This window comes from Hypanus sabinus, chromosome 16, assembly GCF_030144855.1.
Source record: "Hypanus sabinus isolate sHypSab1 chromosome 16, sHypSab1.hap1, whole genome shotgun sequence".
Taxonomy (NCBI): domain Eukaryota; kingdom Metazoa; phylum Chordata; class Chondrichthyes; order Myliobatiformes; family Dasyatidae; genus Hypanus; species Hypanus sabinus.
In genome coordinates this window covers 21,186,000-21,212,963 of record NC_082721.1, presented here as the reverse complement: position 1 = coordinate 21,212,963, position 26,964 = coordinate 21,186,000, and the positions used below count along the sequence as shown (strand labels likewise).

The window sequence follows — 26,964 nt, the reverse complement described above, 5'->3', positions numbered from 1 at the left end:
TGGAATAATTGCTGGTGCTGGATGGGGTGGCTTGAGTATCAGAAACTGCTTATCTTCTGCGATTTTCACACACAATGGTACAACATAACAGAAAGCATCCAATGAGCAGCAGTTCTGTGGGCGAAAATACCTTGTTAACGAGAGAGGTCAGACGAGAATGGCCAGACTGGTTCAAGCTGACAGGAAGGTGACAGTAACTCAAATAACCACACACTACAACAGTGGTGTGCAGAAGGGCACTTCTGAATGCACAACACATCGAAGCTTGAAGTGGACGGGCGGCAGCAGCTAAAGTCCTCAAACGTACAAGGGTTGCTCGGCGGCATGGAAGGACCTATTCCGCACTGGATCTCTCAATAAATACACCCAGCGGCCACTTCATTTGATACAGAAACCACTGTGTGTACATTAGCAGTTCAGAGAAGGTTTACTAGATTAGTACTGTCCCATAAGGAAAGACCGAGAAATGCTCGGTGTTTCACTGGTGTTTGCAAAAGTGAAGGGGACATGATTGAAACATGTTGTGATACTGTGGTCAGGGTCCCTCTTTAAAAACATGGTTTGTCCATTTAAAGCAAAGTTGAGGTAATACTTATTTTCCTCACTGAAGGTCAATTGCCTTTGGAATTCTCCTGCTCAAAGTATAATGGAAGAAAACCCTTTGAACATTTTTAAGGCAGGAGTAAATAGATACTTGAAAAGCAAGGGTATGAATTGGTTGATGGGAATGCAGAACTCTGCTATGGTTGTATAAGACAGCGCAGCAGGATTTAGGGGCCCAGCAGCTTATTCTTGCTTCAAATTCATACGTTCACAAAGAGAGTAATCGATGTGAACTTAGGAGAGTCAATAGTGCTTAACCAACACTCCTTTGTTTGCATCTTCAGAAACAGCTCTATTTCTATCGTTAATATCTCTATTTTTCCATTTCGGTGTTTTTTTGAACACCCTGACCTGGAGTTACACGCTGACTTCGGTTCTTTGTGCTGTTATTCGACATGTCAAGGACAAGGCCTAGATTAGCTCGCCTTCAGAGTTGCGGGATCTCGTGGTTCTGGAGTTGTGCAGACCGAGTGTTGATGCCTCTGCAGGAATCTAGTGTGTTGTGGGACATGGAAGATTGAAAGTAGCAAGCTGTCTGCTGGCTGTGTGCCCACAAACCAGAGTTCTTTGGGCACAGAGCTCGGAAAAAAGTGACGCAATGGACTTTTAACATCATAAATCATGAGTTTTTTGGAATGTCTCCCCTCTCGCTGTGAAATGGAGACACCTCTTTTTCCCTTATTAGGGGGAGAGAGAGAGAGCCTGTGGTATATGACTACCAGGTGAACAAGTTGTCTTTGGGGTACTGCAAGCCTGTGTCCTTGCTGATGCTTTGCTGCATGTTGAGTGCTTGGTGGTGGGTGCCGACGCTTTTTTCGCCATTGGGGGAGGGAGGAATCGTTGCTTTGCCGCTTACATGTGGGGGGGGGGGGTTGAGGTTCTAACATTTAACTATCATTCATTCTTTGGGGGCACTCCCCTGTTTTCATGGATGATTGCGAAGAAAAAGATTTCAGGATGTATATTGTATACATTTCTCTGACGTTAAATGCACCTTTGAACAGACTAATTGCTTAAGGCTAAAACAATTAGAATCCAGTAACCCTACCAGAGCCCAAAGGGACCTGACTTTATGTACAAATCAGTTGTCCAAGAAGATCAGAGCAATTGGGCCTGAGTCTGTACTTAATCACACACAGAACAATTTGTTTACAATCAATATGTTTGAATAACACGTTTGTGATATGGTTACCCAAAGATTTTGCCGGGTCACAAAAGAATAGTCAACTTTAGTCAGAATTCTGCCCGGGAGTATATCATTTGGATTATACAAATGACCAGGTTTCCAAATTAGTTTGGAAGAGAAAGGCATTTGCTAACTGTGTTAATATCAGTACAGCTGGAAGGAGACCCATCAAATCCAAAGTCCTGCCAAAGGGTTTCGGCACGAAACGCTGACTATTCTCTTTTCCTAGATGCTGCCTGGTGTGTGGAGTTCCTCCAGCATTTTGTGTGTTGTTGTTGGAAGGAGACCCATGCTGAGCATAAACACTGCTCAGAGATTGGCCTAGCTGAATGGCCTACTTTTGTGCTGTATATTTTCCATATGTTATAAAGTTTTCAATGTTTAACAATTGTTGAAAAATTCTTCCTCCTTCCACCTCACCAGCAGCTTAACAAGAACTGCAGCTGGGAACTGAAAGGATAGAGCTGGGAAACTACCAAGTCTGAATTAGGGGTAGGAATATCAACGAGTTAATAGCCAGGAGAGGCTAGCATCATGACTAAATGATAGATCATTCAAAGTTCAAAGTAAATTCATTATCTAAGTATGTATATGCCAGAACATGCTAACTTGAGATTCATCTTCTTGCAGGTATTCACAGTAGAACAAAGAAATACAATAGAGTTGAGCTGCACACTTAGTAGATTGACAACCAATGTACTAAAGGAGGAAGTCAGGATAGTAAGATGAAAGCCAACGGGACCCAACAAAATGCAGCCAAAAGAAGAAATACAACTTTCTGGCTGTTTGCATGGTACAAAACACAAAGATACTCTTTGTCTGGCTTGTGATTCACTAACCACCTCAGTGTGCACCAACTGCTCTGGGCAGTTTCAGAAGCTTTCAGGATGCAAAATGGCGCAAAGTGATTCTGCTGAGCATCCCTAAAATTTACCATCATTCACTTGCAACGACTGACAGATCCATGGGAACAAGTGATCGAATAGTATAAAATCAGGAAGAAAGGCACACCTCCACTAATCCCACAAATTCTAAGATAAACGTAAATCACCATGTAAGGGATGGGAGACCTTTTAGTTTAATAGATGTGCTCACTCTCCCAAAAGAGATGCCAATTTGTCAGAAGCTTCAGCTTATATCCACATTCTCTTTTGAAAGGCATGATAATGGGAATAAGATGGCTCTACAAACAGCTGGCATAGACATGGTAGGATGAAAGGCTTGAACAATTTCTGCGAGTCTACACTTCAAAGCACAAATCTAGAAAATAAAATCTAACAGTCCGCAAGACAATCCTTGTTAATTATCTTGAGTCTCTCCTGGTCTGCAAGAAGATGGCACCAGCGAACAAGGCAACCAAGGACAACAGTCTCCAGACAGTTCACAAAGCTACTTCTTTCACTTTTACATCTTCTTTTTCTTTCAAATGTAGATCTGCTACCATTGGAGCCTGTGAGCTGCACTTGGGCAGTGTGTTTTCAAGCTGATTGGGCGATCTGGTTCTTTGCTATCTTCAAGAAGATTCCACGAAGCTGCAAGCGAAATGTGTGGCCTACAGGCCAAGAAGTCTGCAGATGGTGAGCGAGCCCGTGACTGACTCCATCTCTCACCGATCTCATCAACTAAAGCGCCAAAGAAGACTGAAACCATAGAGGCAAGTGTGGGAGGCGAGCGAGTGTTCAGCGCCATCTACCATCTCGCTCATTGCTGCTAAAGGAAGGTGGCTGCATTCAAACCACCTCTCTCTGTTTCAATGCAGTTGGAAGATGGTGCTAGAGTTCTTGGGCAAGGTTAACTCAATGTGATATGTGGACTGGACACTGTATTTCACATTATGATGTGTTTCTAGTTACTCCGTTTTTGTTGCTACTTTGGGTAATTTTGAAACGGGGCAGCCACTGAGCTGATCTGAAATTTGCCCATACATTCTGTATTTTTTTTTACTCATTTGTTTGTTGCCATTTGCACGATTTCTTTCTTTTTGCATGTGCGGCGGAAGGACAGTGAGTTTGATGTTTTTCTTTGAAGAGGTTCCAAGGTTTTCTTTGTTTCGTGGCTGTCTGCAGGGAAGACAAATTTCAGGGTTGAATACTACATACATACTCTGATAATAAATGTAATTTGAACCTTTGATTCTTTATTGACACACCTATGAGAACAAAGTTACATATCATCTCCCTTACTGATTGTATTGGACTTTAAATGCACACCAAGACAGTTACACAGGCAAGCATGGATGCAGTCATGGACATGCGCCCAGGTAAACATCTGCGCATATGAATGAACACGGGCGCGCGTGCGCACACACACACACACACGTTGTATTTTCTTTTTCAGTAGGTCATTAGCTCACACATACAGAGCACTAATGAGAAAGCAAACCATGAAACAAGACGACATGTGTCTCTGTATGACCTTTTGTGTTCTCAAATCTGCTTTGCATTTCAATGAAGTACCAGTGGAATGGAAAAAACGCCAAATTTATCATCTACAGAAACCTTCTCTAGATTTTGAAAATGACCCTTCAACTGCTAACCACAAATGGGCAGAACAAATGAGAAACAACAACCAGTAAACAAGGGACACAAAGAGAAAATGAAAAATGCTCAGAACACTCAGCAAGTCAGGCAACAACAGGATAGAAGCAATAAAAAATTTTTCAAATCAAATCTTTAGTTCAATCTTTTAATGATGCCTGAGTTGCTGAAAATTTCAAAAATTTTCCTGAACATTATGACGTGTCAAACTCCCTCATAATTAAATGGGTGCTTTTAGAATTATTGTCAGTATGTGGGAAAACTTAACATTCGAATTATTGGACAAAGTTGTACTGTCAGAAATGAGGAAGTAAAAAAGAAAAATCTAGATAAGCTTGTTTACAGAAAGGTTAAAAGAAACCACCTTATTTGATTTAGATAATACTTCAAGGAATTCACCACGGACAGGGTGCTGGCTTATCACCTGAAAGGCAATGCAGACAGACATACTTCATTCATCCCGAGGGAAACTAGGTTTCGTTACAGCCACACCAACCAAGAATGGTGAAGAAATATAGCAATATAAACCATAAATAATAAGTTAATCATGCCAAGAAGAAGCAAGTCCAGGACCAGCCTACTGAGACAGGGTGTCTGACAATCCGAGGGAGGAGTTGTAAAGTTTGATGGCCACAGGTAGGAATGACTTCCTATGCCGCTCAGTGTTACATCTCGGTGGAATGAGTCTCTGGCTGAATGTACTCCTGTGCCTAACCAGTACATTATGGAGTGGATGGGAGTCATTGTCTAAGATGGCATGCAACTTGAACAGCATCCGCTTTTCAGACACCACCGTCAGAGAGTCCAGTTCCATTCCCACAACATCACTGGCCTTACGAATAAGTTTGTTGATTCTGTTGTTGTCTGCTACCCTCAGCCTGCTGCCCCAGCACACAACAGCAAATATGATAGCACTGGCCACCACAGCCTCGTAGAACATTCTCAGCATCGCCCGGCAGATGTTAAAGGACCTCAGTCTTCTCAGGAAATAGAAACAGCTATGACCCTTCTTCAATCACACATCCTCATGGCTGTGTTCCATCCTCATGGAAGTTGGCATGGCTGGGGCACAATCATTTCTGAAGTTGTGCTTGACCTCAAGGCTTCTGACAATGGTAGAGGAACACTACAGAGAGAGCACAGGCAACACCAACTTACAGCATCACAGCCTACTTGTTAAAAGTATAAAATGTTGCGTATTTGAGTAATACTGTAAAGATACTGTTTAAGCACTGTGCTGTCTTTACGACAGTTATTTAGTTTATAATATTTTTGCTTAGTAATTCATTCGATAGTATTTTCTAGTTAGAATTAGAAGTGTTTAAAGTATATTCATTGCATGTAAAATATATCGGCATGCGATGACGTCACATCCGGTTTCGCCGCGTCTTGTGGGAAAATACCAGTTTGGAATTAACGCGAGGGTGGGGGCTCACCACGAGGCAGACCCGAGCAGAAGTCGTTTTGCAGGCATGAGAAATCACAGTGAGAGCAACGCTGTAAGTTAATAGATAATCGATATATTGAACTAAGATGTTAATGCCGATCCTGTTAGAAGTAACGACGGTTGATAATGTTTATGCTTTCGTTAGTTAAAGAGTCGCGGATAGTTTGCATGGAAGTGTATTTAAAGTAGTCAATGGAGCAGGTAAACTCTCCCTGTATACTGCACCTTAGTGTAATGTAGTTATAGTCACCTTTGCAAGTATTTACACTTGAAATGTGATATTAAGGAAGGAACAAATACTGTATCAATCTTGTATTGTTTTATCAACAGTTTTCACCATATGTTAATGTGAAGAGTGAACAGTAAATGGTTAATCTTACTGCGATCTGGTTCTTATTAACTGTGGTTTATCTCGACGTTTAATTCGGCGTTTCGTTACACGCGAAGGAGAACGTTACAAGCACTGTTTTTACAAAATGCATCGCAGGTTATGTGTAAAAGTACGTAAATGGCATATGTCATTATGCCACCATGTCATTTGTATGAACTTTGCTTGAACTAAAAAACAAACGCACACAAATTACCTTCCAGCTCTCTTGCTGCCCTTTCAACTAGTTTTAAAGTTTTGGAGTTACAAGAAACATTGGCGCCAAGATGTTTCAAACAAACCTGAGGTGATTACACTAGACAACAAATTTTTTTCTGAAGTGTTGCTTCATCAGAATTTTTTTTTGCTTATGTTAAACCACCTGAAGCTGAACACAAACATAATTTCAGACTTCTTGCATCATGAAGGAATGTGGAGAAGAAATTAACCTTCATTAAATATAAAGCATTTGATTACATAATGGTACTGACAGTTTACAATTGTTCAATTAAGCTAAAAATGTTTTGTTGAGTATTTTCATTTGTACACAGTATCTAAGGCTTCTCACTTAAAAGTCCAACAATAATCAGCCAGCACTGATGGATTCCAGTTACCCTAATACCATTTCTTCATGACTGCAACGTCCCGGTGAAATCTTTCACCATACTTGTCACTAACAGTGCCAAGATTTTCAGGGAAGATACCTAAATGGGAATGAAGAAAATGAATCTTTTGTAATATGTTGTGCTTCATGGTTTTCTATGTTTGAAGCATGTTGTCAACTAGACGCACATAGTTTGTTCCTCTGTAGTTGCCAAGAAAATTTTCAACAATATCCTTGAATGCCTTCCATGCAATTTTCTCTAGTTCCACTAGAAGTTCTTCGAACTGCCTGTCAATTATGACTTGTTTTATTTGTGGACAAGCAAAAAGTTCAAAGTAACATTTATTATCAGAGTACAAGCATGTCACCGCATACAACCCCGGATTTCTTTTGCTGAATGTGCCCACAGGAAAATGTATAAAACAGTAACTGTAAATAGGATCAATGAACAATAAACTGTGCAAATGCAAATATAAATAAAAAGCAATAAGGAGAGCATGAAATAGCAAGATAAAGAATCCTTAAAGTGAGATCATTGGTTGTGGGATCACCAGAAATAGAATGAGTGTAGTTATCCCCTTTTGTTCAAGACCCTGATGGTTGAGGGGTAGTAACTGTTTTGAACCTGGTGGTGCAAGTCCTGAGGCTCCTGTACCTGTACCTGATGGCAGCAGTGAGAAAAGAGCATGGCCTGGGTGGTGAGGATATCTGAAGATGGATGCAGCTTTTCTACAACATTTCATGTAGATGTGCTCAATGGCTGGGTGGGCTGAATCCATTACCTTTTGTAGGATTTTCTGCTCAAATGCATTGGTGTTCCCATTACCAGGCCATAATACAGCCAGTCAATACACATTCCACCACAAATCTATAGAATTTTGTCAAAGTTTTTGGTGACATGCTAAACCTCTGCAGACCGTCAAGGAAGTAGAGGTGCTGTTGTGCTTTCTTTACAATTACATTTATATGATGGGTCCAGGACAGGTCCTCTGAGGTACTGACACTCAGGAATTTAAAGGTACTGACCCTCTCCACCTTTGCTCCTCAGATGAGTGCTGGCTTAAGGCCTTCGGGTTTCGCTCTCCTGAAGATCACAGTCAATTCTTTGGTTTTGCTGACATTAAGTGACAGATTGTAGTTATCACACCATTCAGCCAAATTTCAGCCCCTGAATGCTGATTTATCACCATCTTTGATACGGCCCACAACAGTGCTGTCATCAGCGAACTTGAATATGGTGTTGGAGCTGTACTTAGCCACACAGTCATAGTGTTAAGTGAGTAGAGCAAGTAGTGCAAAAAAGCCTTCATTAATCTTGGTATCAGTTATTCTGTGAAACATCTTTCTCAAATATCAAAATCCTTCATGGAAATTTATAGCCTTTCTAAAACCTGTCCTGCCATACAGCATCTGTTCTGCCTAAGCACACTTGGACAAGATAGAAAACATTTCAGCTTATGTTGTGAGCAATATTTTAATTAACTTGAATTATGAATTGAAATAACAAATATAGGCTATTTTTAAAAAAAATGATGTATGATAGGGAAACTTCATTGTGATTTTCATTATCAGCAGCCCAAAATCCATATGAAACACCCAAATGTATTCAGGAAGCAAAACCTTTGATGTCCAGTGTAACCTACATGTTGAACTGCTGCAAATGGTTCAAGGTAAAACCAAAGCTCAACGAGAAACGGTCAAGTAAAAAAATGCAAAGCATATTTTTTGTATTTATTTTACTGTTTACATCCAAGGGAGTAAAAATCTTTATGTTGCATCTCTATTGCAATGTACAAGCAATAAAGAGGGGAAATGTGGGAGGGTATTGCCCGAAAACTAAGATTGTATATGTAATTGTTTAGCATACACATACGTACAATCATACACAATCAGATCTATGCACAGTTAGAAATGCAATCAGATCAATGTGTATTGATAAATCTGATGGCCTGGTAAAAGAAGCTGTTCCAGAGCCTGTTGGTGCTGGCCTTAATGCTGCTGTACTGTTTATAGTAGGAGCTGGAACAGTTTGTGGTTGGGGTGGCTGGAGTCCCTCATAATCCTCCAGGCCCTTTTTATGCTATAATTGTCCTGAATTGAGGAACGTTCACATCCACAGATGCACTGGACTGTTCGCACCACTCTCTGCTGTGCCCTGCGATTGAGGGTAGTACAGTTCCCATACCAGGCGGTGACACAGCCAGTCAGGATGCTCTCGATGGTGCTCCTGTAGTAAGACCTGGGGATCTGGGGACCTGAGGACTCATGCCAAACTTCTTCAGCCATCTGAGGCGAAAGAGGCATTGTTGTGCTTTTTTCACCACACAGCTAATCCAGGTAAGATCCTCGGTGATCTGTACAGCGAAGAACTTGAAACTACTCACCATCTCAACTACAGTCCCATTGATCTCAATAGGGGCCACACTGTCTCTGTTCCTCCTGTAATCCATGATCAACTCCTTCGTTTTTTTCACCACTGAGGGAGAGGTTTTCTTGGCACCACTGCATTCAGAGCATTGACTTCTCCTTTGTAGGCTGTTTCATCATTGTTGGAAATCTGGCCTATTAATGTCATGTCATCTGCAAATTTGATCAGCAGATTGGAGCTGTGCATGACAACACAGTCATGGGTGTATAGGGGACAATTTTTTTTCCTTCTGAGCAGCACATTTTCCTCACGAAAGGAAAGACAATTGTGTTTTTTTTTAAAAAAAGGCAGAAAATGGAAGACACGTATTCATAAACAGTGAGTTTTAGGTGATAATAAAAATTTTTTAAAAAGAGCAGAGATGACTGGCTGAATCGGAATGACAGGTGATTTGATTACACATCAGATAACTGGATATAGTTTATGGAATGAATTAAGCAGCATTTTTCTAAAGCCTCCTTGGTCAGTCCCCGTTTGGAGTACCATGTTCAGTTCTGGTCACCTCGCTACAGGAAGGATGTGGATACTATAGAGAGAGTGCAGAGGAGATTTACAAGGATGTTGCCTGGATTGGAGGGTGTACCTTACGAGAATAGGTTGAGTGAACTTGGCCTTTTCTCCTTGGAGTGATGGAGGATGAGAGGTGACCTGATAGAGGTGTATAAGATGATGATGAGGGGCACTGCTTGTGTGGATAGCCAGAAGCTTTTTCCCAGGGCTGAAATGGCTAACATGATTTAACCTGCTTGGAAATAGGTACCGAGGGTATGTCAGGGGTAAGTTTTTCCACACAGAGAGCAGTGAGTGCGTGGAATGCATTGCCAGTGGTGGTGGGAGCGGATACACTAGGGTCTTTTAAAAGCCTCTTAGATAGGTACACAGAGCTTAGAAAGAGGGCTATGTGCTTGGGAAATTCTAAGCAGTTTTACCTGTTCCAACCAAACCAGCCGAAACGAGCTTCGCAGATACCAAGGAAGTAATGCAGGAACATTTAGAACCGAAACCACCGTTAATTGCAGAAAACTTTATAGGTTTCTTAAGCAGAATCAAAAGGCAGAAGAGTCCTTTGCAGCTTATTTGCTGAATTTAAGAGACTGTCTGAGCATTGTCAAATCAGTGATGGGCTTAATGATGCACTGAAAGATCATTTAGTTTGTGGATTCTTACAAGAAAATATTCTAAAATGGCTGAAAAACTAGCTTAAATAAGTTGCTCTTTTAAATAAGAGCAGTTGAAATAGCTGTATCAATGGAAACAGACACAATTGAGATACAGTCAACAATGAAAGTGAGCATGAGCAAAGTTGCAATGTCTAAACAGGAATTGGCCTGGCCCAACAAATTGTGTTATTGTTGTGGCAGGAGCTCACATACACTAGACCAATGCATGTTTAAAGGCAAAACTTGCAAAAAATTGCAACAAAGTAGGACAGATACAAAGAGCCTATCAGGTAGACAAAATTAAATGGTCTGCATAGGCAAGATAAAGGTAAAAAGTCAAGTTGCAATTTTAAAAAGAGCATTAATCAGTTTGCTGTTGATGAAAAGTCTGATAATGATAAGAGAGACACAGCACTGGGTAGCCTCGAGATTTACAATGTAAAACCTAACAATAGACAAACAATATGGCTTACACCAGAAGTGAATGGCAAATTAATTAATATGGAATTGGACACTGGCTCAGCTGTTTCAGTTATTCCACAAAATTAGTTTGAATGGCATTTCAAAGATACGGAACTGAAGCCTGCATATAGTCAACAAAGAAATTACACTGGAGAAAAGGTAACTCCTGTGGGAATGGCATTTGTAGCAGTGAAATACAACCAACCAGCCACATTTGGTTTGTATGTAGTAAAAACATAAAGGACAAGGACAACAACAACTTAATTGGAGATCCATCTACCACTTACATGTCACATACCCTGCAAGAGTCAAATGGAAGTGAATGGTACTAGATGAGGCCACGGTAGTGTTCAAGGATGGCACTGGAAAACTCAAGGGCAAATAGTGTTACATGAAATTGCCACACCCAAGTTTTACAAAGCCTATCCAGTTCCTTATAACATCTGAGATAAAGCAGTCAGTGAGCCAGATTGCAAGCAAGCTGAAGGAATTACTTCCAAGGTGTCCATAGGCAATGCCAGTAGTTGCAGTAGCCTAGAAGAATGGGTCTGTTAGGACCTATGGTGATTTTAAGGTCATCATCAACCCTGTACTGTAAGTAGATCAGTACCCTCTGCCAAAGATAAAGGATAAAGGAGGAAAAGCCTTCTGCAAAATGGATTTAGCTGAAGTCTACCTGCAGATGGAGATGAAAGAAGAGTCCAAAGTATCTCACAACATAAACTCTCACAAAGGGTTTTATCGCTATTACTTGGATTGCACTACCTGTATGTATAATCTATATTTTCATTTATATTTATCATTATTATTGTTATGAGCAGAGAGACAACATCAGCCGGAAGTAAATTCCTTGTATGTGCACAGGTACTTGGCGATTAAAGTCTGATTCTTATTCTTTGGTTGTAGTATCTGCGCCGGCACTCTGGCAGAAAGCTATGAACCAAGTGCTGTGAGACTGTCCAAGCACTCAGTGTTACCTGCATGACATCACAGTAATCAGTAAAGCTGTGAAGGAACATATCCAAAACATCAAGACAGTGTTCAAAAGGTTAGAAAATTATTGGCTCAGAGTACAATGCAAAAAGTGTGAATTCTTTAAACCAACTATCATTTACTGTGAACAATTACACAATTGTCCTGAGAAAATTCAAGCAGCAGTGGATGCCCCAAGGCCAAAAGACACAGTTGTCTTCCTTCTTAGGATCTGTCAATTACAGTAACAGGTTCTTGCCAAACCTGGCTACTGTGCTCCACCCTTTGAACACTTTACTACAGATCAGGAAGAAATGGCATTGGACTAAGCAGTGTGAGGTGGCTTTCAAAAATGTAATATAATCCCACTCATTATGATCCACATCATTCAGTGAAGCTTGTCTGCGTAGCCTTGCCTAAAGGTACAGGTGCAGTCATGTCACATTAGGAATGACAGAAGTGAACACCCCACATCCTTTACGTCGCATTCCCTTACTGCTGCAGGGAAAAATTACGCACCCATTGACAAAGAGGCCTGGGGTCTGGTTTGAGGTGTTGAACATTTCAACCCCAGTACTTGTATAGGAGAGAATTTACCCTCACTACTGATCATCAACCACCAGTGTCCATTTTCAATTCACAGAAGGGTATTCAACGAACAGCAATTGCAAGATTGAATTCAAGAGGACAACTAAACATGGAAATACTAATGAATTGTTCTGTTTATGATTGGAAAAGGAAATACCCGAAAACTTTATAAAAGAGGACACTCATCTGGATATATTCTCCCGAACACAAATTGAAAGTTTCCGTATTATGGCAGAGGTGATCGAAAGGGAAAGCAGAAAAGAACCCACATTGTCTCAGGTCTACAAGGCAATTGAAAATGGCTGGAATGTACAGCATAAATTCCAGTTTCCCAATTTTTACCAACACTGGGGTGAAGTTGCCCTTGACAGGGCTTGCCTTATGTGGTGATTGAGAGTTGTGCAATCTAAGCTGAATGTTAATGTTGGAGGTGTTGTCTAGGAAAGATCAGATCGAGCAGCTTGCCATGAGGCCCCAGATCTTGAGAATGTTTCACAGCCACAGATCTCAACCACCAAGCAAAGAGACCTCCCTTGTCAGAAAAGACTACATCATTTATGCCAATAAATAAGATTACAGCCAACCTTTTACATCAATACTATTTACTTGCTCTAATCCCATAACTATTGATTCCCTTAATCCTTAATTTCCAATAATTTATTGATCTTTGGTACAAAATCCCATTCCTCTGTGCAAGCTTACTGCATTTGTTTCATACAATTCAACGATAGCTACACTTCAAAAAAAAACATGTGCAGTACAGGTCTTGCCCAGCTTATGAATGCCCGTTCCAAGTACAACCCATACACATGAACAAGTCTTTCTTTGCTTTCTCTGGCAGGGCATCAGGCATCTTCTGCTGTGTGGGAACTCAATTCATGACTGTGTTTCTTGTGAACTGTTCAGCTTATGAACAGATTACAGGAACAGAACTCTGCTGTAGCCTGGGAAGGCACTGGACTTTCAACGTAGAAAAATACTCAAAACATTTTATTTAAGCAATATTAACTAAAACTTCAATGCCGAGTCACATCAGCAAAGTCTTGGCCGGAGGTCAATTACGCACAGGAAAGAGAGGCAGAGCAAGTCAATGATGGACATCCTGAGATCAGATAGCTCAGCAGAGGTTCTCTTGAGACAGTGAACAGACAGTGCTCCACTGACAAATTCAACATTTTTGTAGGAACATAACAACCCAGATATGCCATTCAATCCTTGTGCTCGCTCCAACCTTCAGTAGAATCATGGCTGAGATTTGCTTTACCACAGTGCCACTTTCTTGTACAAACCCCAAATTCCTTGATTCCAATAATATCAAAAAGATCAGTCAACTTTTCTTGAACATAATTGGCCCATTCATTGTACCCATGAAGACTGATGCAATTGGTTCCATGACCTTTCACCATCCCTGTGAGTCCATCTCCGAAATTTGTTGGCTCAGTGGTCTTTGCCTCTACCAGAACCCTCTGCAGGATGTACACAAGACTTAAGGAGCTTAAACAAAAATATGTGTGTGCACTTGAAGGCTCTTCACAAGCAGCCTCTGGAAATTTTATAAACTTGATTGCAGTCCAGTCAGCAGCATGAAACAACTTTCAAATGGGTAGCAGTCTTAAAGTAACAAAAATTTCTCATATCCAATATATCCCACAAAGTATTATCTTCTGAAGATCTTTTTGGACTTGCTTCCATTGCACATCTTTCTTCCTAGCTGTTTTCTTGCATCTAAATTAAATCTGTCGCTTCTGGTTACAAAACATACAACCCACAAGACTCCAATATGAGTGGAAACAGCTCCTTCCAGAAACATTTTCAAAACCCGTCACAGTTCCAACTCTTCCATTAATACTTAGCTTTAAGTGCAGATTTGTCATATGCTTTTGTGATATCATTCTGGGGGAATGTTGTCTCATTTTTAAACTGCATTGCATTTCTGGTTTCTAAATGACAATAAACTGAATCTGAATACTGTACATGCAATGGATTGACTGACAAATTCAATGTCATATAAATTAGTGATAACAAGCATGATCAGTAAAATCAATCCAAAACATGAAAGATCAGTGGAACAGATAGGTGTTTCATGGGTAAATAGATTAAAAAAAACAGGTACACAGAGCAAAAGATTTCAAAGTAGTAGCAAAAATATGAAAACAGCCTGTGTTCTGACAATGTCTGAGTAACTTACTGCACTGCTGAACTCAACTTAGCTGCAAGGCACAGGCACAAGTATCCTCCCCAGTCACATCCAATAGAAAATGAAGCAGGGCTGAAAGCCTCTGCAATGCTGCCAGGTATTCCCCGGTCAGTACGCAACCCTGACCATTGTGAAATACAAACACATAAATAAATACTTCCTTCAAGCTATTGTTTCAGACTTCTTCAAACATAATTCTCCTATAAACTGCCAATAAACTGGCTCCATGTTTTTTTGGACCTCTCCTCTTGGGAGAAACAACCCAACACTTGCATTAGATTAAACACACACACTTCCTTCAAATTCTACCCTCTCAAAGCAAAATGACTGAATAATTCCTCTTCCTCAAGTTCAAAAACCCTTATTCAGGACAGGCAAGATTATATCAGGGAACATGGTTCACTGGCATCCAGGCTGGAGTCAGTAATCATTTGGCGGATGACAAGCCATATCTGTGGCATCATGGACTCAGAGCCTCAAGCCTTGGTGTTGCCTTTATGCAGCCGCCAGAAGAGAGGCATCGGAGCCCGTGTGCTTCACTGGGGGCGGTCTGGCACAGTGTCCAAACAAGAGTCGACGCTGCCCCCAGTACTCAGTCGGCATAAGTCAAGTTGTATTGTGGTCAATTGAAGATTTCTGTGGCAATCATAGACTAAAGGTCTAGACTACTTTTTTGGCATGGCTGTATCTTACTGATATCTTGCATGTGCTTGCTGTCTGGTATGTGGTAAGTGCTGTGTGTGAATGTTGGTTCTGTGTTTGAGTAATGCTGTCTCATTTGACTGTATTCGTGGGTCTTAATGTATGATTGAATGACAATTAAACTTGAATTGAATTGAAATGCTCAAGTGGCAAAGGAGCAGCTAGTTAATGATTTTTCTTGGAAAAATGTTAGTAGCTAGGAGAGTCACCATGAAGACACAGAGAGAAGAAAGGGAGAAGGGACACTGGCTTTATATTGTGCCAGTTTAAAGTAATTCATTTATGTTGGAATTTGCTGCAGAATAATAAGCTGAAATTAATTTCGTCTTTGTTCTGGATACAAAAGCACAACCAAAAAATTATGTTGGCATTCAGTTGATTCCAGCAGGAAAGACGAACATTGTTTCAACAACAAATTCCTTGGTTAGCCATTATATTGCTGTTTATGGGATCTTGCTGCATTTCCTCCAAAAGTAACCACAATTCAAAGTAATTTATTGGATTCAAGACACTTGGAAATACCTTAGATTATAAAAGTTGATATATAATTTAGGTGGTGTTTTGGCAAAGCTTATGAGGGATCCAAACTGAACATTATTTATTCAAGGAATGAGTGTTACTTACAGTGCCTGCATTTACTGGCCATCCCGCAATGGCTACTAATGAACTGGCTTTATGGTTCTCTGTAGATACTCCAAGTATTTCAAAGAGAAGAAATATAGAACACCTGCACCAGAGGGTGGCCATTCAACCTATCATCTCAAAGGTTCATTTAACAACAGAGAATGTATACAGTTTACAACCTGAAATTCGTACTCTTCAGACATCCCTGAAACAAGAAACTCCATAAGTAATGAAAACGTCGAAGCCCCCTTCCCCATACAGGCATTAGCAAAAGCATCAACACTGCCTCACTCATGCCAGCATAAGCACTGACCCCCATCACGCAAGCAACATCAGAAGCCCCCCAAAGAGACCTTGATCCAGCGTCCATCAAAACTATAGTCCCTTACCCAGCGCTTTGGTATCACAGGCAGGCTCCTTCGCTCTTCCGAGGGAGAGAGAGGTCACTGCTACGAGAGCGGAGACCAGCAACTCACTGTTCCAATGTTACAATTGTCTGCATCGATTCTCCAAAATTGTCTCGAGACTCTCACTCTCCATTAATGTCAATTGAAAATAAACAATGCAGTCTATTTCCATGTACTAGCATTTGATCCACAGCCCCATGTCACAGCTCTTCATGTGCACATCCAAACTGAATGTTGGGAGGTTTCAGCCTTTCACTTGTTGAGGCTCCAAAGTTTAAAATTCAAAGTACATTTTAATATCAAAGTATGTATATATTATACAACCTTGAGATTCGTCTGCTTACAGGCAGCCACAGAACAACGAACCCAAAAGAAGCCAATTAAAGAAAAGACCAACGTCCTAATGCACAGAGCAAAAAACCAAATCAAATCATGTAAACAATAAAGCAAGTATGAGCATTCGAAACAAAACTGAGTCCATAAACCCGAAGCCGGGAGCAACCTGAGTAGGCCCTTAGTCTCAGCGTTAACCCACCGCACAGAGGCAAACTGCCACGAAGCTTGCAGACACTAAGCCCGGTGCAGCCGAGAATAACACAGGCTCACCGCTGGGAGATGTGGAGAAAAACATCATGGAGCAGAACCAGCTCTACCCTCACCTCCAGTTCTGACACCTTGCCTTTTCAGTCCATCTGGCCTAACATTTATATTGTGCAAGCATCATGTTATTCCCCCAAACTTGAGCCCGGGCCTCACTGCAGCGACATGTTTTAGGTCTTGTCCATCCTGAACTCAAGCTTTTCAGATCGGCGCAGTGCTTAGCTAGATCAAACCTCGCTCCCAGTTTAGGTGGACGGGCTCTGAAACAGCTCCACTTCAGCTCTTCTCCACTCCACTCACTCCAGCTATGTCTCCGATTCCAACTCCGACTCTGAATCCATTTTCTCCTGGAACACACCTCGACCGTGTTCTGGCTTTGTCTCACACACAAACACGGAACAACCCTTGAATCAGCCTCACCTTCACTTGTCTCTTCCTAGTGTGTGGTGATTGTTTACTGCAATTTTTCATATACGAGGTGTTATTAACAGAGTATTTAGTTGAATTTCTTACTTAGAGAACCACCAGTAAGAAGTCACCCACGTTCACTAGTGCCATCTTAAACTGGACCACTCATTGATTTTATTTTTCCCTCATGTGCCTTCTAATCCTTCTAACAATTTAAATTTGATTTTTGATTACTCTGGTAGGAAAACAAATCCTTCCTATTTACTCTGTCTATTTGATAATTTGATTTCATCTCAATTAAATCTTCCCTCTGTCTCCCGCATTTCAAAGAAAAAATAACCAGCCTAGTTAGCTTCTTACATATAGCTATAGTCCTGGCAACATCCTACCAAGTTTCCTTTCAATTCTCTCCAGTGCAATCTCAACTTTTCTGCAAGAACAACAGTATGTGATGGGCATACTCAGCGAGGCAAGAAGCATCTGTGGAAATATAAACAGAATTAATATTTCAGATTGATTAACCAGTAAAAGTTTATATCTGATAGCAAGCTTTTTTTTTATGCCTAATGAAAAGTATTAATATTAATATTATTAATGTACTTTTAACTCTCTGCAGTGGGTGCCTGACCAGCTCTCTATCTTCATGTTTCTGTTCTTCTTCCAGATTTTGACTTGTAATCATACCTGCAACATGGCATCCCATACTGTATGTAGGACTGCATGCAGTCAGTACTCAAGCATTGTATGGATCTCCCACACAGCCACCAGAATGCTATATTCCACAACTCAGCCAGTATAAGGGAGAAAGGAAGAGTCCTGCAAGTCATTGCGACCATATCATGCTACCTTCAATAACCTTTAATACTGTACTCTGAGGACCTTCTGTTACTTCACACCTCTCAGCATCCTTTCTCTGTTTAAATCACTTTGCTTAACTACATACAGACTCCTCTCAATTCAATTCCAATTGCCACTTTTCTGCATCTCCCTGCAATCTAAAGCTTTCCTCCTTGCCAATGTATGAATTATCTGCAGGCATCTCTAAATTACAGAAACAGAGTCTTGAGACCTTTGGAATTCCACTGTGAACACGAACCCAGTCACTAAAATGGCAGTCAACCATTAACCCTTTGTTTGCTGCCACAGAACCAATTTTTCATCCAATTTGCCAGGCTCTTTTGGATCCAATAGTCTTTTACCTTTTTTGACCAGCCTGCCTTGTCTATAAATAACTAGGCATTCAATTACAGTGGATTGGGAAAACATCAGGACCTGTACATTTAGGTCCGATTAAGCAGCTGCACTAATTAGCCGAAGTTTCATAGAGATAGTTAAAAAGACATAAAAAAGACAAACTGAGTAAGAAATTACGTATTTCAACAAAATACAGAACCAATTAGAATGCTATCAATACTACCATAGTACTATAAAACCGTGTATTAGCTCCAATTCTTATTGACAGAGGACTTCATCCGTGTCACTCTGTAAATGAACAAAATCAATGCAGACACCTAGTGCAGATAATGGACTGCCTTCATACAATGCTATCAACGACTGCATCCTCTAAATCTTTATTTTCATTGTAACATTCAAGATGATAGTCAAACCTTCAGTTTCTTCATTGTTCCTAACTTGCCGAAGGAGTGAAATTGTTTCATATTCACTCTTGGCCGTTTCTGGCATCTCCTAGCCTGAATGGTTGAAGCTGCAAGTGAGCAAAACAGTTCTGAATTGTCCTGCTGCTTCTCTCTCTGTGACAAAAATTGCTGCTTTTTGAACACATGCAACTGACGCCATTTAAAAACTGTTTGCTCGAAGCATGGTGTAGTGTCTTAATGGACATAGAGCTGCTGACGACTAACACGTTTTTAACTGGTAACAGCTTCCTGCCCCAATAAAGTGGTATAGCATCCAAAACATACGGAATTCTGGATATATTGATTCATTTTTGTTCCCAAATAAGCAGCTGCCTCGATTAACTGTTGGCCCAATTAACCAGAATTCTCGAAATCTGGTAACAACTGCAAAGTCATACCGCCTTAATGCTGTCTATTCAGTGACTCCAATAAAAATAATGATACACTCTTGCAGACTATATTACTTTAGCAAAATCAGTGTCCCATCACTTTTTGTCCTTCACTTCCCTTGTCTTAGCAAGGTTCCTATGACAGATCAGGAGTCGCTCACACACTGTCTCCTTATAACTCAAGTTCTCTTGCAGCCCTCACCACCAAATCATTCCACCCTCTTCAGCTTCCTTTCCAGTTACTCACAGAATGTGCACATAATTGGTATTGGAAAGGGAATGTTCCATTAACAAATAGCAAGAGTCTCAGCAGAATGATTCTCACAAATCCCACTGACATCTGGAGCAAAGCACATCATTTTGCAGAGTCTCTTACTACTTGTTAATGAAACATTTCCTTTCCAATACATAAATTGGGGAGCTGTAATTGAATGGTGTAGATTTGATGGGCTGATTGGCCTAAAGGTCTAAAAGCACCAAAACAAGAAAACCCTTCTGCCCAAACGTCGATGTGTGCTGCTCAACACTATGGGCTGGCTGCTGATAGTACAGCTACCATTAACCATAGTGGTCACTGGATAGTAAGTTGCACCAAGACTACTAAATGGTATTGTACAGCGTTTTACATAGGCTCTCATTGTGAGCCAGATGTAGTGAAAATGACTGAATACTGCATAAAAGTTCCATTTTATGATACTAAAATTTCTCTTGATAAATGCAAAAATTGTAATCTCTATGCCATCAGTGAGTTGTAATGATGATACACACTATCATATACAGAGAAAATCAAATCAAACCTATCCTTAACCGTCCCTAGAAAACAGTGAAGAACCAGTCAAGAATCCATATGGCATCACTTCCAGTGTTTCAATTTTGCAGAAATATATTTAAAAATGTAATTTTTTAATACTTGGAACCATTCAATATGACCTCTAACCATGGAGAAATAAACAGCTACAAGAACATCCCATCTGGTAACTCACTTTGAATAAAACTTTATATTCTCAAGTACCCCAGAACCTTTAAAACCTGACTTATACCTTACTACCTGACGGGACCAAAGATATGGATCTGGCCAGGTGCCTGGCTTTATGCCATCACTGGTTTAATCCTTAGATACAGGTAACTAGGAGTTAAACCGGTGATGGCATAAAAGCAATTCATTCTGTTGTTTTTTCGACGTTCCTGACACACTGATGTCGCTAGCAAGGTGAAGGTCAACATTTAACATGCATTTCTGAATATTCGATGAGAAGATGTTGCTGATTAGTTGTAATCACATTGTGCATGTACTCTCATGCTGCCTTAAGGTAAAGCATTCTAGTACTTACACCCAATGATGTACATCAAAGTTCAGACAACATAGAAGACATTGGTCACATGTTTGGAAGGTGCTGTTGAAGAAGCCTTTGGTGAACTTTATAGATGGAACACACTGCAGCCACAATAATCTGGAGTTGGAGGAAGTAAATGGTTACGGTGTGATGAGATGTGAATAACATGGACTGTATTGTCCTGGATACTGTCAAGCTGGCGCTCTTTTGCAGCTGAATTCATTGAGGCCAGTCAACAATGATCTATCACACTCCTTCTGGCATTAATTTTTCTGGCGTATGTTGACCTAATCAGTTACTCAGCCTTTGGCTAGACTTTCAATTCTCACTGCCTTTACAAAAGAAATGGGGGGAAAACACTTCAATCATTTCCGCTGTCTCTGCTGTATTGATACAAATTCATTAAACTCGTTAATAAGCTTCAATACTATGCCAACGCAATTCTTCTGTGCCAACCACCTTAAACTAATTCTACCAATGACACATCTCTGCCAGCTAAGCTTCACTCTTACTTTCATGCAGACATAATTCAATTCCACCACTCGTGCACTTTTAAACATCACATATGCATTTGCTTTGGCTCAGAAGCTAATGCTCCTGCCTGAGTCATTTCAGCTTCAGAGACTTGGAGGCCCAAAATCCAATAGTATTGATGAAATCTCTGGAATGAGATATTAACCAGGACTTCATCTTCCTTCTTCGATGGATGTCAAAGATCCTAAGGCAATACCAGAGGAACAGTGTGTGAAACCGTACTGGCATCCTAATGAATGTTTATTCCTCAAAAGATTTTCTGATCGTTATCACACCAAGGTTTATGGAAATTTGTTTTGCTCCAAATGTTTACTCTATGATAGCGAATATGCTTCCGAAACGTATAGAACATAGAACAGTGCAACATACTACAAGCCCTGTGGCTCACAATGTTGTGCCAAACTTTTAAAACTACTCCAAGTTCAATTTAACCCTTCCCTCCCATACAGTCCTCCAGTTTTCTTTCATCCCTGTGCCTAAGACTCTTAAAAGCCTCTAACGTATCTGTGTCTACCACCACCTCAGTATTTCATTCCTTGTGCTATCATAATAACATAATCAGATTGATATAATTTTTGGAAACCTCACAGATATAAAAAGCACCATACAGATGTTAAGTCTCCCTTTTCTCTTTCATTAAGTAACAACACTGAATGTACAGGCACGGGGCTGATGAAGTACTATATAGCAGTTATTCTGAGGTTATTTAATAAAGATAGTAAAGTCTTCAACACAATCATGTTATTCGTTCGTTATGTGCTGTGTCATATGACGTGGGCGATCGTGGTCTTTCCAGGACCATGATAGTTCGTGGCATATTTTTCTGCAAAAGTGGTTTGTCATTGGCTTCTTCTGGGCAGAGTCTTTACAAGACGGGTGACACCAGAAATTATCAATACTCTTCAGAGATTGTCTGCCTGTCGCATAACCAGGACTTGTCATATGCACCAGCTGCTCATACGACCATCCACCAACTGCTCCCATGGCTTCATGTGACCCTGAACAGGGGGCTAAGCGGGGGCCACACCTTGCCAAAGTCTGACCTGCAGGCTAGCAGAGGGGGAGGAGTGCCCTACACCTCCTTTGGTAGAGATGTATCTCCACCCTACTACCATGGTTATATCATTGCAATTCAAAAAAGTAGACGTGACAGAAAGAAATGGTGTGAATAGGACAGAGATGAACTTTGTCTGTAATAGCTTCTTACGTTTGCCAATTTCAGATGGAGAGAAAGGAGAAAAGACTTTACTGAAAAGGTCGAAGGGACATGATTGCAACCCAGTAATCGAACTGACAGATTCAAATTCAGATTTGTCACATATACATTGTAACATACAATGTGCCATCCGCATTAACAACCAACACACCCAAAGATGTTCTGGGGTGGGGTGGCAGGCCACAAGTGCCATCACATATTCTGGTGCCCACAATGTTCAGCAAAACAGCAGCAACAGCAGCAAAAACAAACCCTTCCCACCCACCCATTCACACACTACAGATAGGTCTGCAACCCCAGTACAGGCAATCTCCAGACTCTGACATTCAGCCTGCAACCACCAGTCCCTAGCTCAGACTAGCAGACAACCAGCCTCTGACGCAATGGACAAGCTGACCCAGGGCTTCACCTCTGGACTCACCAACTTTAGTCTTTGAACTTTGGGCTTCTACCTCCAGACTCACCGAACTCCAGACTTTGACCTCCGGTGATCACTGGGTATAGACCACAGGACTTGCCAATCATGGATTTGACCTTCGAGCCACAACTTCTGGACTCACACACACCTCCAATTCCAGTGACCCTAGGGGGTCACCGGCCTACATAACTCCCTCCCCCACTGTATAGACCTCAGGCCAGGAGAGTCACTGGTCTGCTCAACTGATACCAACCAAAGCTGGGATCACAGAGTGATCCGACCCGGATTTCAAACGCCGGCTCCTGCTCCTTCAGAGAGATTGCTTTGGGACTACGTGAAGATGATCAAACCTGCACAAGGGACCATACAGAGGTGCACAGAACATACAACACTGTTTGGCAAAGTACATGCACTGGTGCTCTGATCAGGTATAGACTACACACTTGCTCTTTGCATAGTGTTACCAAGTCCATATTGTTCAAATGCCATCTATAAATTTGCATACAATACAACCATTGTTGGCAGAATCTCAGATGGTGACGAGAGGCCATACAGGAGTGAGACCTACCAGCCAGTTGAGTGGTGTCATAGCAACAACCTTGCACTCAATGTCAGTAAGAGCAATGAATTGATTAAAAGCATAGATCTGGCGGAGGATAAAGTATTGGAAAGATCCATTGCAGGCAGCAGAGATAGAATCCTGGAGATGTGGCAGCAACTGCAATAGGAACACCTATCTCATGGCGGAAAGTGTGGTGCATAGAAGGCACTGGGTGAGGCAGTGGATTATGAGTACCTGGTGGCCTCAGAGGGTCTGAATCGAGAAGCTTGGAAATGGATCTGGAAGCCACGTGACACAAGATGGTAGTGAAGACATGTTCCCAGGAAGGATACGTGGCTGTGGTACTGGGTCTGGGTGGTCAGAGGGTCGGAGGGCAGCAGAGATCACAGAGGGGGAGCAGTGAGGGAGAGTTTCACTAAACTCACAAACAGATTTAAACTCCTTCAGGGTAAGCTTCCCTCAAATGTATAGTACTAGAATCACAAACATGAGAAGATCTATAGATGCTAGAAATCCAAGGCAAAACACACAAAATGCTGGAGGAATTAAGCAGGTCATGCAGCATCTACAGAAATTAATAAACAGTCGACGTTTCGGGCTGAGACCCTTCACCACGACTGGGAAAAAAAGATGAGAAGTCAGAGCAAGAAGATGCAGCTATAAAAAACGGCAAGACATGAGGAGCTTGAGGAGATCTGGTATGTCACCATAAAAGGCTTGCAAATTTCTACAGATGCACCATGGACAGCATTCTAAATGGCTACATCACTGTCTGGTATGAGGGGGGGGGGGGTGGCACTATTGCACAGGATCAAAGTAAGCTGCATTGAATTGTAAAATTAGTCAGCTCCACCATGGGCACTAGCCTCTGTAGTATCCAGGAAATTTTCAAGGAGCGGTGCCTGAGGAAGGTGGTGTCGATCATTAAGGACTGCCACCCAGGACATGCCTTGTTCTCACTGCTACCATCGGAAAGGAGTATAGAAGCCTGAAGGCACACATTCAACGATTCAGGAACAGCTTCTTTCCCCTGCACCATCTGATTTGTGAATGGACATTGAACCCATGAACACTACCTCACTATTTTTTTAATTTCCTTTTTCTTTGCACTACTTACTTAACCATTTACTGTAATTCTCAGTATTTTCTCTCTATTATCATGTATTGCATTATATTCTGCTGCAAAGTTTACAAATTTCATAACAAATACGTGATAGCAAACCTGATTCATATTCAGTACAATAACTAACTTATAATAAATATTTGATAACTCATTAAATATTATTATTGAATAATTATAACAAACTAACTTGGTTAAAACTAACTGTTGTCACAGCGATGGGGACACTTTCTCTATCGCTTCATTTGTACTAGCACTCACCTCCTTCCTCAGGAACTTCAAAGGTAACCCCCTGTATATTTTTGCTGCTCACAGCAACAAAATTATAGAGGAATGCCTATTCATCCAAATTTTCCAACGCCTCTTCAAATCTTCCACTGTGTTGCTCAATATCCTGTCTTATACCATGAGTCACAATGACATTCACAACGGAGAAACAAACCCCTAGAATATGACTGCATATATATTTGGCACACCCACTATCAATATTTTGAATTACCTCCAGGCCTGAACTAAATCACTCTGATTAAGTTTGGTATACATTAGCATAAGAGCCGTGGGTTTGATTTTTTTTTTGCACACTGACAATCTGTTATCTCTAAATATTCCACCCTTTTCATGCTTGGCCTCTTAGGCAGCTTGCTACTAGTGTACACTCACCTCTCGAAAGGAAGTGGTCTACTAAGCAATCTGTTCATACGTTGCTACATACTACCTACTATCCTCAGGCCACAAGTGTCTAACTGTTGTTGGTTCACAGTCTTTCAAGAAATATGCGGGTTATTGGGGCTGTAGACTGCCTTTATATAAAAAAACAATCAAGGCTTGTTCAATGAATCACATTCTTACTAAAACAGTAAAATTATATGTTGGAACGATGTGGATGAATACCTGTTTGTTACAGTTACTCTTGCACTTTGCTTTGATGACCTTTGATTCAATTTTATTCCTATATTTCGAATGTAGAATCCGAAGTTCATAATTTATATAGTTAATGATAAGTTATGTGGAAAGGAAATCAGATTCTATGATGTCATGGCAAAAGTTTAATCACTCAATTTCCATTACTAAAACAAATTACTTAGCTACAGTCATGTTGTGTCCCTGGGAGTTTGCTATGCCACAGAATACTTCTAAGCCTAGAAGTATTCTAGCACTTAGTATTCACTATTCCAGCACTCTTGATCCGGGTTCAATTCTGCCACTGTCTGTAATAAGTTTGTATGTTCTCCCAGGGGCCGCGCGAGTTTCCCCCATGGGTGCTCCAGTTTCCCTTCCCATTCAAAAGATGTAAGGGTCATCGGTTAATTTGTCACATGGGTATAATTGAGTGGTGCAGGCTTATTGGGCCGGAAGGGCCTGTTACTGTGCTGTACCTCTAAATAAAATCTTGAGGTTGTGTACGAAATGCAGATTCTCTCTTCATCCAGTTAGGTTCTTTTGGGCAGATGTCCGATCAGGGAGACTGTGACGTTTCCCAGCATCTGGATTTATATTGTTCTGAGAGCACAGGGAAGGACCTTCCAGAGGTTCAAGCAAGTGACTGGTTTATCCAAATCACAAACATTCTGAGATTTGGTTGACTGTGTTACTAAATAGGTTTATTTCAGTCAAGATTTACCACAACCATAAGTGGGGTGGGGAAAATTCTTTTGGGTTTTCCACCTCCAGTCATCATCTTGTGACCCTCAGCCAGAGAATGGTGTAAGAAGAAAGCAGAATTGGACTTGGATGAGTTGCTGTTTGCCCTCATCTAGTCATCATGCAAGGACACTTGTTGTGGTACTACACAAGCCACTACCATTTAACAGAACTATAAATTAAGAGTCACTGACAGGTGGAAACAGAGGCAAAAATAAAACCCTTTCCCGATGGAAGCTCAACGGAGCTGTACCAAAAATCCGGCACATAGAAAATAAAACATTCACTTCCTTTGTAATGTGTAATAGGAATATCAGCCCCAGCATTGTTCAAATAACATAACAACATTTCCTTCAAATGACTTGACTCCAAGCTGCCAAGCCAACTGTATGCATGCAATGAAACTACAGCTGTCCCCCGATCTGTAACTCTACATATTACATTCAGGAACAGAGTAATGAACTGACAGATTCCTGTAATTCCAGGACAGTTTTCATGATCTCTGATTGTGGCCTAGCTGTACGCTCGCTGCATTAAGCCACTAAAAATAACTCCACACAGGAACAGGGACAAGGAGAATGGCAACCACGAGGAAATCTGCAGATGCTGGAAATTCAAGCAACACACAGGACCCGAAGGGTCTCGGCCTGAAATGTCGACTGTACTTCTTCCTATAGATGCTGCCTGGCCTGCTGCGTTCCACCAGCATTTTGTGTGTGTTGCAAGGAGAATGGCATTCTGTTTACCCCACAGGAATAACGACGAACGGGCAAAACCAAGCTTGCCAGTAAGCCACAAACTGTAAATTTGTGAAGGAGATG

The 26,964-nt window shown here is 41.1% G+C and overlaps 1 protein-coding gene across 4 annotated transcripts in view; it reads right to left on the bottom strand.

Annotated features, from left to right (window-relative positions):
* The window catches only part of LOC132406055 (spindlin-1-like), a 99,597-nt gene that overhangs the window by 61,382 nt on the left and 11,251 nt on the right, over positions 1–26,964 (bottom strand). The window contains exon 1 of one of the 4 annotated variants that reach the window (XM_059991239.1): positions 17,682–17,764. The exons of 2 other annotated variants lie outside the window; for them this stretch is intronic. The gene's annotated coding sequence lies outside the window, so the exon portion shown is untranslated. Of the gene's footprint in view, positions 1–17,652; positions 17,765–26,964 lie in introns of those variants that run through there. One more of the 4 variants, XM_059991240.1, reaches the window with a different exon arrangement.